Here is an 8,655-nt window from a genome sequence, read left to right on the forward strand (position 1 = left end):
TATCAAATTTAACTGACCTATAGTGATGATTTGCAGGTCACTGTGAGAACTAAGAAGTTCAGGGAATTTGTTGGCTGTGGAAAATCTTCCTTTATAGAAAGCTTTTTAACCAAGACACTTTAGACATTTTGGGACAGATAAATCTTTGTCAGTACTTCCTTGTGTATTGGAAAATGTTTAGCAGCACCCCACGCCTTTACTCACTACATGGCAATAGCACTAGTACAGGCTAATAGTTGTGATAACCCACATTCACCAGATGTTGGCCAAATGTCTGTAGATTAGGGGAGAGAGGTCAAAAATTGCCTTAGGTTGAGAACCACGCTATTATAGATTACATTTCTAAAAATATAGCATTTTGTGCCTTTCAAAGAAAATAATAAAGCAAATTTGGAGTAAAATAAAAATTTTTATTTGAATTCTATAGCTACAAAAGTAACTCCTCCTCATGATCAATAAATCTCTACGTTTATCTGACATGTGATTACTGACCCAGGTTAGCAAGGATGTTATGAATTTAATGGCTGATCATAAATGTCTTTCTATTATTTCTCTGTGGGAGCTCTTTTATGTAGGCCAGAATTGAAGTAATAGTCCTCATTTTAAGTGAAACTGCCATTTTGAGGTTGTTTGAATAAAAGAGTAAGTCGATGGTGAGCTTCTTTCCAGCAAGAACTAATATAAACCTTCCTATCTTTATACAGTGCCAGCTATGAGGTACACAGTCAGGAAATGGCTGTTAAATAAAAGAGTGAAAACAAAGTCATTTTGCTGTTAAATAACTCTCTGTAAAAATCATATACTCATTCATTTACCATTTATAAAAATATCACCATATCAAAAAAATCACCATATCTATTAAATGTAGACACTATGCAAAGAAGTAAGAAGTTTTTGTTTGTTTGTTTTGTTTTATTTCAGAGGCAGGCAGGGTGCATGGATATCTATACTATTTTCAAAGCTATTATTACCATTTTCATAGAATGTCCCTGAAAATTTCATATAAGTATTTAAACCAGAAAGAGAAGTCTTATAATAAATGTGAGGGGTTGTTTCCAAGCTTTGGCAATTATGAATAAAGCTCCCTCAAACATCCATATGCAGGTTTTTGTGTGCATGTAAGTTTCAAACTCCTTTTGTTAAACACCAAGGAACCTGATGCTGGATAACACATAAAAGTATGTTAAATTTGTAAGAAATTGCCAAAGTGTCTTCCAAAGTGGCTGTATAATTTTTGCATTTGCCTCAGCAGTGTATGAGAGAGTTCCTGTTGCTCCACATCCTCACCAGCATTTGGTATCATCAATGTTCTGAATTGTGGGCATTCTAATAGATAGGTAGTATTTTGTTTTCCTTCACATTTCTCTGATGACATAGGGCATGGAGAATGTTTTCTTATGCTTACTTGCCATCTGTACATCTTCCTTCATGAGGGTTCTATAAAGGTCTGTCAACAAAAGGTTATTGGTTCCAACTTACCACCAATAGGAATTCATGATTTGGGGTGTGGTGAAGAAGGGAACTATTCTGTGCAAACAGCTTAATTAGGGTGCAGCATAGCTGCAGAGCAGCAGGACTGAGGAAGCACTCAACAGTGTTACTGCTCACTTGGGAGACTGCACAGCTACAGAACAGCAGGGCTCTGGGGCCACCCTGGGGGAAAGTGGCCCTGGAGGTAGGTGGACCTCAAGGAAGGTCTTCCTTGGGTGAGTTGCCTATTTGGTTGGATAACTGTGCTTTGCTTCAGTGTGATCTAGTTAGCTTTGCCCTGCTGCAGTTTGATCTGCCTACACTTTCTGCTCTGCTCTTTTCTACTCCTTTCTCTTTTGTACTCCCCTCTGGTCCTTCGAGACTGATTCCATATTTCTGATTCAGCTCCAGCCTGGGAGATAGTCTTTAGGCTTTGGTGGAAGTTCACTCTCTGAGCCAGAGGGGAATTGACTTACAGAGAGAGAGGTCCCTATCCCAGGTCCCTAATTGGTCTGTCCTCATGCAAAGGAGACTCCAAATACTCACAGTTGGATAGGCCCAGAAAGCACTCTTCTGATTGGCCAGAATTGACCCACTCTGATTGGTTTGTGAAGATGCAGCTAGGGACATAGCTGCGCAGCTCTTGATTGGACAGGGAATGTCTCAGTCCTATTGTTTAAAATACATTTTCAGGAAATTCTTTACCAGCACTGGCTCAGACTGCAGGAACAAGTGAAGGCTAGCAGTGTAGTGCAAGTGTCTGGCAGCTTAGTTCAGGCTTCTCCCTGAAGTGTGGCTTGGGTGAGAGCTCAACAAACATATCTGGGACATTATTGGTCATTATTTTCAAATAGTTTTTCAGTCCCAACCTATCTATTCTTTCTTTCTGAGACTCCAAGGGCATAAATGTTAGGTCTTTTGTTATAGTCTCACAAGTTCCTAAAGATCTGTTTTATTGTTTTACAGTTTATTTTCTCTGTTGTTTAGACTAGGTGATTTCTAGTCTATCTTTGAGTTTACTGAGTCTTTACTATGTTATCTCCATTCTGTTGTTGATCCCAATCTTTTGAGTTTTGTTTTTGGTTATTCTATGTTTTTATTCTAAAATTTTATATTAGGTCTTTATAGCTTCTGTTTATTTTTTATTGAGACTTTTTCTCTTTGATGAGACTGTTTCTTTGTTGAGAACTTTATTTTTCATTTGTTCCCAGCATGTCCTTCATTGTTCAGTGAAACATATGTATGGTAGCTACTTTAAAATCCTTTTTAGATAATTTTAACATTAGTGTCATTTTGAGGTTGACATCTGTTGATGTCATTTTCTAATTCAAGTTGACATTTTACTCATTCATAGTATGATGAATAATTTTTTATTAAAAATTACTTATTTGGGTATTATGAGACTCTGGAAATTATTTAAATCATCCTTCTTAGTAGCATACTTCTCACAGCTTTTTGATAGGGAAAGTGGGTAACATCTCCCTGGTGCCAGATCAGGATAGAAGTCTATGTTCCCACCCATGGAGCAGTGGTTCCATGTCATTGATGGGCATGTAGAAAAAGTCAGGTTCTTGCCCTGGCTGGTGTGGCTCAGTAAATTGAGTGCCAGCCTGTGAACCAAAGAGTCGCCAGTTTGATTCCCAGTCTAAAGCACATGATTGGGTTGTGGGCCAGGTCCCCAGTTGGGAGCGTGCAAGAGGCAACCATGCATTGATGTTTCTCTTCCTCTCTTTGTCCTTCCCTCTCCAAATAAATAAATAAATAAATAAATAAATAAAGTCCTTTAAAAAAATTCAGGTTCCCACTAGGCCTCTACTGATACTACCCTGGCTGAAAGTAGCAATACTTTATTGCACCCTGCATGGTTCCTCCTGACACTGTAGCATGAGGAGTGGTCTTACTTACGAGTGGAAGTGAAACTTCTGCCTCTCCACTAAGCCTCCTTTGACATAGTGGGGTCTCATCACTGCCTGGTGGGGTGAAAATCCTGTCAACTCACCCCAACCTTTTTTGATAGCACCACACTGTCCCTCACCTCCACCGAGGACACTGGCAGGGAAGGCGGTTTGGGAAGCTTTGTGCAGCCTAGTGATAGTGGAAGTTCAGTTTCCAAATGGCTCTTTCCTTGTGAAGGTGAGGTGGGGCTGAAGTTGTTTGTGGTGGTATTGGACTGGACAAAAGCAATTATTTTCAAAATGTTCTCTTGCTAGGATGCCCCTTTTCTGGTACTTCGCTAGAAAGAGCAAGCTTTTGTTTGGAATTTCTTTATCTATGCCTGTTGGCAGTTCTGAGTGGCCAGCTTCTCCAGCACTCAGTCTGGCATAATACACGAAGCAAAAGGAAAACTCAGAGAACACACAGCCATGTCGCTCCTCAGGTTCTCAAGTTCCTAGCCAGTCTGAGTTGTCTTGTGTTTGTTTTACATATAATACAATGTCAGTGTTTTTTATTATAGTAGCTGGGAAGAATGCGGAGAAGTGCATCTAATCCCTCTTTCCCAATACATAATGCCATTGAGTTTTTTTTCCATTATAAATTTAATTTTTCTCATAGGCTCAACCTAGGTTTTCATCTCTTCTTTAGAACATTACTTGAACAGTACTGTTTATTACTACTATAGAATATAATGTAAGCAATGTCTACTAGGGAAACATAAAAAGAAAAGAAAGCTTTTTAAAAGAAAGCTTTAGTGCGTGATAAACTTTCTTAATCACAGAATTTCAGTGACCCAGTAAATATTTTAAGACACACAGGCTGGGTTTATATAATACTACTGAAATGGCTGTTTCTATCAATCTATATTTTGTGGTTCTTTCACTATTGTTGATCACCTATGTAAAATCATAGCAATGTAAGTAAATGTGAAGATGTTTGCATATAGTAGAAAGACCTTATGATTTAAAGTGAAAGAAAAGTCAAATTTATTAGGGATGTAGCTAATTTTAAATCAGTATTTTAAAATTATACAATGATTATAACTGGAGTGAAAACTGAAATAGAGACCTTAATTTTTGTCAAGTTGTAGCCACTAGGTGGTGAAGGATGAAAGACAAATCTTTTCTTGGACTCCATTCCAGCTCTTGAAAGGCAGAAGGATTGGAAGAGCATGTGATTTCTAAGGTTCCTCCCTTGGAATGAGCCGACGGACTGTGCACATTTACTGCCTGAACAGTGTGGACCAGTGTGTGCTTCCTGATCACAGGCCGTCTCAGGGCTGCACTCAGGGCTGACGTCCCACCTTCCAGTTCCTCTGGGTGTGATGACTAGACGTGAGCTGTCCAGGCAATTCGTTTCTGCTGTATTATTATTTTAAGAATATAATTTTTAAAATGCATCACTAAATATGAGTGATGTATAAGCTCAATTCAGGTTTTTCTTGGAGTTCAAAGGAGGAATTTATTTGGACTGTGAAGTGGGGACTTGTGCACAAATAGAGTAATGAATAATGGACACAGAGTCAAAGCTGGATTTACAGGATTGAAGGAATTAGAATTACTCTAGGCAGATAATTTTTGTAGGAGAGCAAATGCTGTCCTTCTATCTTATATATATATTTTTTTTTTCTGGTATGCACATTCAAGAGCAGGTGCACACACTTTATTAATAATATGTATATTTAAGAGATTGACATTGACTTTAAGAACATTTTAACAGAACTCATGGAGGTAGTTTTAAATTGGGACAATTATTCAGTTTAAAGAATGTTTGCCTACCTCCCCACAATTTCTACATGAGGCATGTAAATGATCATGTCTTAGGACAAATAAAATTATACTCTAATTCTGTAATTATAATTCTGTAATTATAATCTACACTTACATTTATTTGTCAATTTTAATGAGATTTATAAGGTCAGATTAATCTGAGATCATTTGTGATTTAATATTCCATAACCCAAAAAGCAAATCCAGATGCTGTCAGGAACTCTTAACAACATTTAGTCCTGACTCCTTTGAGAAAGAAGAGAGGGCTGTGGCCAGACAGTAGCAAAATTCCTTATAATCTGATTACCTCGTTTTTTCCAAATGCTTTTTCTGTTAGCCGTATCTCCATTTAGAACACAATTTTAGCATTCCCAAATGACTAATTTATCTGGATTACTCATATATAATGAGTGTATTATTTTTCAGTACAGGATCACATGGCTTTGGAGACTGAAACCAACTTGATTTCATTAGGACTGATTTTCTAATTTACGCACAATTTTCACTGCAAAATGGAGGCAATGATATGGAATCATGGTGTACTGATATTTCTCATATTCTCAAATAATTGTTATTTATATTTATCATAATTCAATCTCACAAATTATTTATTTCAAAACTATTTTTGTTCCAGATGATTAGTGAATTCTTTAAATTATCCCATGACCTGGGACACCATCATTACTGTCAAGTTTAAGACAAGAAATTTAAGACAAAACAGATAAAATGTATGAAAAAGCATAATATAATATCCACCACAAACATTCATTCAGAATTTATTTGTCAAACCCAGTGTTTTTTATTATCTTGTTTTATTTATAATTTGGTATATTTGTTTATTTTATGTGTATTAGTTTAGAAAATAAACTGAATATTAAAACATATGTACTTACATTTATTTTTAAATGTTTGTTAATCAGAGCTGTAATTTAAAGCATTAGATTATAAATCAAACAGAAATTTTTTCTTTCAACATCTTTCTAAAACATATGACTTTTTTCTCTTTATTTTAGGTAAATATAATAAATTTGTCATCATTGCATTTTCATCATAAAGACCCTTACCATATCTTCAAATTAATATTGTTAATCAAAATATTATTCAAAATAGCTTTTATTGAGCCAATGTTTTCATTTAGTGGAATAAATAAAAATGTTTTATCTGTTGTTTGCCATTTATCTACAAAAAGTAATTGAAAATTGTCCATCTCTGCTCACCATAAAATGGTGAGTCTCTCAACTAAATAATTGGTCCCCAACATTCTTTTTGCCCACCTATAACCTTATATTTCAGAGTAATTTTTCTAAAACAAAAAAACTTATTATTCTACCTCTCTTCTTACACTATTTTATGTCTTCACATTATCTAGGGGAAAATAAGCAAATCCTTAACACAGCCTGTAGGGTACATGAATGGATTTCTCTCTTTCTGTAAAGTCATGCACCATAATTCTGTCACATAGAAATTGTCCTGCAGTCTCTCTGTGATTCAGTGTGTGAGGGAACTCTTGAACATCAGGAGGCAAGATCATTCTGAGAGCCATCTTAGAGGCTGACAACTCCATAAATATATTTGAATATATACTATTAAGATCATATTATAAATGTTTTTAACATTTAATAATACTTTAATTTAGCCAACTTTTTAGGTCATTAATATATTTTCTGAGCATTATGTTTAATTCTAAAATAATATTTCATGGTGTAGCTATGTGCAGTTGTGTAGCTATAATTTTTTTTAACATACCTCCTATTAGAAACATTGGGTCATTTCATTTTTCACCATGATAAAACAACCACTGTGCAAATTTAATTTTAGTTTAAAATTTAGGGCTTAATCTATACACAGAAATTGATATGGATCATTAAAATGCATTACTGGAATTAAACTATGTGGGTCCAACAGCACAAGCCTAAATGATAAACTTGAATATATTGGAAAATTGGCCTCAAAATAAATGTTTGAATTTATTTTTTTATTAGCAGAGAATTGTGGGTTTTGTATGTTTTTTTATTTAATAATCAATGAATAGTCTTGCTTTCATTTTAATTAATATTTCTTTGATTACTAATTCTGCTGAAGTTCATTTATTACTTCATTGGTGATTCATCTTTTGGAAATTGCATATATATACACACTTTCATATGACTACATGGTGAGGGAAAGTAGAATTACAATTGTGAGTACACAAAACAGTTTATTCCTGTATTACTATTTATTAATTATTGTATTATTTTCCATACAAACAACTGTAGACTCCACATTTGCCCCATCCTGCATAGATAGACAAATTTACACTTAGATTTAATTTATTTTTATTTTTTTAATGAATTTTTAGAGGAATTACACATTAAAACTATAAATATTGTTTTGTAATAAACTTTATTGTTGGAACTGTTAGATTTACAGAAAGTTGAGAAGATAATGTTCCCCCTGTATTAAGACACGATGTTAGTATGATACATTTGTTACAATGAATGAATCATTGTTCATTTGTTGTCATTAAAGTTCATACTTTATTCAGATTTCTATAGTGTTGACCTTGTGTCCTTTTTCTGTTGCAGGAGTCCAGCTAGGATACACATTACCATTAGTTGTCACATCTAAGGATCCTCTTGGCTGTGACAGTTTTTCAGATTTTCATTGTTTTTGATGACCTGTTCAGTTTTAAGGAATACTGATTAGGTATTTTGTAGGAAGCTCTTTCATTGGAATTTTCCTGATGTCTCGTTTTGTGGTTAGAGTACGGTTATAGGTTTTTAAGAAAAAAAAATTCATAGAGAAAGTGCTGTGTTCATTGCATCATGTCAAAGATACATGCTATCAAAATGATGTATGACTGTTGATGTTGACCTTGATCACCTGGCAAAGTGGTGTTTTTTAGAATTCTCCACTATAAAGTTTGCCCCACCTCCTTTTTTTTTTTTTACTTTGTATAGCCCACATGTTAACAATGAGGTGTTATACTTCCTTCTCTTGAAGGTGAACTATTTACATAAAATATTTATAATTTCTCTGCATGGGAGATTTGATTTATCTCTCATATTTTTTATTCAGTCATTTTAATTTATTTATATTACTGTGGGCACATATATATTTACTGTAGTTTGCCATGTATAATGTGCTTCCATGTATAATGAATGTGCACCTATGTTTTTGGCCCAAACTTTCAGGAAAAAAATATTTTATTTTATTTTTTTTAATTTAAGCATTCATTTATTTATATTTAGAAACAAAACCAGTTATTGTATTCCAGGGTGCTATTTTACATACAGATATCATTATTGCTTTCCACAGTTACACATTTAACCCATAATCATAAATAAAACAAGTAAAAACATTTATATAGATACAGAATTACTACTACTCACATATAATGCCCATCCTTATTTTTCCCTTAAAAATTTCGGCAAAAAAGCATGCATTATATGTGGCAAAATAGAGTATATTATAGTTTGGATTATTATTTAATTTTACTTTA

This window comes from Artibeus jamaicensis, unplaced genomic scaffold, assembly GCF_021234435.1.
Source record: "Artibeus jamaicensis isolate MK-2021 breed Jamaican fruit bat unplaced genomic scaffold, CSHL_Jam_final scaffold_1019, whole genome shotgun sequence".
In the NCBI taxonomy this organism is placed as follows: Eukaryota; Metazoa; Chordata; class Mammalia; order Chiroptera; family Phyllostomidae; genus Artibeus; species Artibeus jamaicensis.